This window comes from Chanodichthys erythropterus, chromosome 8 (assembly GCF_024489055.1).
Source record: "Chanodichthys erythropterus isolate Z2021 chromosome 8, ASM2448905v1, whole genome shotgun sequence".
Taxonomy (NCBI): domain Eukaryota; kingdom Metazoa; phylum Chordata; class Actinopteri; order Cypriniformes; family Xenocyprididae; genus Chanodichthys; species Chanodichthys erythropterus.
In genome coordinates, this window is record NC_090228.1 from 35,933,986 (window position 1) to 35,938,539 (window position 4,554).

Here is a 4,554-nt window from a genome sequence, read left to right on the forward strand (position 1 = left end):
TGACGCGACTTCTCTTAACAAAGGACTCTGTCTAAAGGACTTCTTAGCTCATCAGCAATAAACTAATCAGAACCCATCACGTGGATCTGATCACATTGAATCTATTGATTCTCTCACAAAACCCTCTTGTATTATCGGACGGAACAGGAAAACACCCATCAACGGATTTAAAGACGAATCTGTCCTATCAATACCTCCCTTGTGTTGACCGTCCATCGTGACCCGGTCTATCAAAGACTCCGGTCAAAGTTTAAACTATGCTTAAGCACTCAATCTTGAATCTCAAAAGGGACAATTGTCGATTACTTAAACTATTAATTATATCCAGAATAACATTTGCTATGATTACTAATATGTTGGAGTCAATGCTTTATATGTTTGTATTCCTGTATGCATCTTCTTTCTCTTGTAATCATTGTTTTTAATTAGGTCAATCTAGTAATATGTGTGTAAGAAGTGTGTCATGTTTGAGCTCTAAATGCAGAATTTATAATTCTCTGTAATTCTGTGTGAAAGAAACATTGAAATTCAGTATCAGGAAAATATTAAGAAACTTTATAAAGTTGTTAATAAAACAGGAGAATGTTCTGCAGATATCACGCAATGTGATCAATAGACAATAGACGAGGCGTGTCTAATCTCCGTAGCAACGTCTCATTGGAGGATCGCATCTGAAGGATGGAGCCAGAATTGCTCCTTTAAAACTATGCTGTCCGAACAAGCTAATATGAGTCAGAAGCTGGAAGAAAGAAGCTGGAAGTCGGTCAGAAATTGTCAGAAATCGGTCAGAAGTAGCCGAAGCACCGCTACTTTGACCACGGCGAAAAGTCGCATGGGTCATTGAGAACTGATTGACCGGGGCTGATTTTCCATCTAACAGTCTCCGACTACGAGCTGCGCCGCTGATCTTTCAACAGCCGTTACATCCAGACTCCAAAACCCTCTGTGAAATACCTGACCAAAGTCTCCCAAGAAGAGAGCCGCTCAAGCCAGACGCTCAGATCAGTACAGCAACATCCTTCAAAGCTTCCGCGCAACCCACAGGGCTTTCCCGAGAAGACGTCACCTGAAAGACAGCCAATCCAGAACGGGATTCCGCTGTACACGAGTCACGGAACAACCCGATTACCTCAGCTGTCAGAGCAAACGCAGGTACAAGCAAACTTCTCTCTCTCTTGCTGGAAACTGGTGAAACTCCTTTAAACCTAAAGAATCAAGCCAAAGCTCTGCTTTTGTGATTTTCCTCAGGTTATAAGTTAAGTTAGCACTGAACTTGGGACTTTTCATAACTCATGATCAACTCCGCGAATGTGTGTGCATGTATGTATGTGTGTGTGTGTGTGTGTGTGTGTGTGTGTGTTTAGCCTTAGTTTCCTGTAATCATTAGAAGTAGTCAATAAACCTTGTTTTGATTTTCACATATACGAGTTTCTTGTGCTGTGTGTCAAATTACTGCCTTAAACGTAAAAGATCAAGTTACCTCTTGCTTATAATATAATAATTACAATAATAACAATAATCATAATAAAATATTGTTACTGTTGGCCGCAGAATAATATTTTATCCAGAATTGGTAAAATACTCTAACCTCAATTTTCGCTGGACGAATAATTGACGAAGTGTTAGATATTAATTCTGAATCATTTACAGTGAATCATTTACAGTTGATTCAATTCTTATTCCCTGTAACAATTAAATTGAGCTAAGGTACATTACAAACTCAAATAAAATAAAACAGTGTAAAGAGATAATAACATTACAGCAAACTTATCTTAACACCATAATAACACTGTATTTTCATCATACTAGTTGTTAGGCTCTCTTTAACTTCATATTTTAACAGTAAAGTGCATGAAACGATAGCATAGCTTCAGAAGCTAATCACGTTTGCCATGTGCGACTCAATCTCATCCTCTGTTCCCTCAATACAGGTAGATAACAATTATACAAACATCTTATACACTCAAACTCATATGAACATAAAGTGTGATAGAGTCAGACAATCTGAAGGGGATAATACTGGTCTGGCAGTTTCCTTTGACAGGGCTCCGGTCAGAGAGAAGGGCACGGAGAAATTATTCCAACAAACTTTAATATTGTAGTTTGGGTACAAGCATAGATGTACAAAGAGGTATATATGTGGGGTGTGTGTATGTGTGTGGTCTATAAAAGAAACAAAGAATGAAATAATATTAATCACAATGTACAAAGTATAAAAAGTGCAGGATGAAACTTACTTTCGATTAGGTTACGCACACGCGAGCCACCATCCCACAGAATGCGGAGTCGGGAATGAGGATGTGATGCGCTCGGAAAGGAAATGACATCACTACAGCTTCAAATAAAATGACAGGAAATAAAAGACTTTCCGACATAAAGATTAGGAAATTGAGGGGCTTACCTGAAAAAGGGGGAACATAGATATATTAAAGAGCAGACACACTTGTTGCGTTTCCCTCAATCTCTGTATTAAAGGTGCTAAAGAGGATGTTTTGTTTTATACATTTTTGCAGTATTACTTGAAACTGTCTTTACTAACTGATAAAAGACTACTTATTAGGTGCACTGAAAGGAATAATATTAATATACATCATCTGTGCACGAGGTAGGGCCTAAAAAACATCAGCCAATCGTTTACGTGATCATCGTGTAAACGATTGGCCCTCTGGCTTGTCAATCACTGCCGTGACGTTCCTTGTGAGACGAGCGCGGCTGCGCGCTCCAGTAACTTTCCACACTCCACAGGCACCGCATGCAATGTTTTTGTCAGGAGACAGGAGTAACAACTGCAGATTAAGAGTTACCTGCGGTGAGTCCGACATAATGAATCCACTAACACGATACAGAGAATGCCGGTGGTAAACAAACACTCACGTTCCAATACTCATGCACGAGTTTTGGGAGGCGTTCCCTTGAAATTCTTGCGCATGAGCTCATTTCAAAAACTTAGTAACAGTCTTTGGTTTCTCAGTCGACGAAAAAATCCTCTTTAGCACCTTTAAGAGTGGGGGAAGGGAACCCACAGGCCTGATATTAACACTCTATGCTCACCCCACCCTCTGCTAGAGTCTTTTGGTACTGCATCATAACAGACTACAGGAACCAACAACATTTTAACCATGAAATAACAATGGTACTACTAATATTGTCTCTTAATAGTTACACCCATTACACATATACATTTCTAAGTAGAAATTTTAAACCTTCAATTTCTGAATTAACACATAAAATGTCTATATTTCTAATTTTCATATACTCTGCCAATACTGCTCTTCTAGTCTGATCTCTTGCTCCATTTATATTAAAGGTGCCCAAGAATGCTTTTTCACAAGATGTAATATAAGTCTAAGGTGTCTCCTGAATGTGTCTGTGAAGTTTCAGCTCAAAATACCCCATAGATTATTTTTTTTAACTGCCTATTTTGGGGCATCATTAACTATACACTGATTTTGGCAGCGCCACCCCTTTAAATGGCGTGCTACCTGCCACACAAGCTCTTGACTATATCTAGTTTACACAGCTAATATAACCCAATGGATCTTTACAAGATGTTCGTCATGAATGCTGTATGCATGCTTCGAATTATGTGAGTAAAGTATTTATTTTGATGTTTACGTTTGTTTACGTTCTGTATGAATTTGAGGCTGTGCTCTGTGGCTAACGGTTAATGCTACACTGTTGGAGAGATTTATAAAGAATGAAGTTGTGTTTATGCATTATACAGATTGCAAGTGTTTAAAAATGAAAATAGCGACGGCTCTTGTCTCTGTGAATACAGTAACAAACGATGGTAACTTTAACCACATTTAACAGTACATTAGCAACATGCTAACAAAACATTTAGAAAGACAATTTACAAATATCACTAAAAATATCATGGATTATGTTTATTGGATTACCCCATTAAAGCTGCACTTGGATCTTACCTTTTTTGTCTCTGTGCAATATGTGACAGAAACCGCGATCATGCAAAGATCCAGCAGCAGGAGACTCGGGCCAGCGGCTAGCACCTGGGGAAGTCAGAGCAGTCCCCAGGATCTGACTAAACTTCTCCAGAGAGGTATGGAGGTTCTGGTCACGGGCGGAGAGGTTTAGTCTCCCTGATGCGGTCCTCAAGGACACATTTAATAACTGCTTAGATGATCCTCTGCCGCAGTGGGAGATGGAGCTGGTGAAGGGGTTAAATTTCTGGAATTTCTCGAATTACCTGTATCTGCGTAAGAATGAGCAGATTCGGTTACCTCCAACACCTGCTCCAGCCCATCAGTCCACTCGTCAGCCCGCTCCAGCCCGCTCCAGAACCCTCTCCAGCCCGTGAGTCCGCTCCAGAACCCGCTCCAGTCCATGAGTTCGCTCCAGAGCCCTCAGAGGAGGTGGGTACAGAGTCACCGCCTCACTCACGTAAAAGGAGGTTTAAGAGCAGCCTGCTTCTGTTTCAGAGCAGGCCGGAGTCGTTCCAGAGCAGGCCGCTGTCATTCCAGAACGGCCTGCTGCTGTCTCAGAGCTGTTCGCTTTTCCTGATACGGTCACTGAGGCTGTCACCAAGCAGTCAGC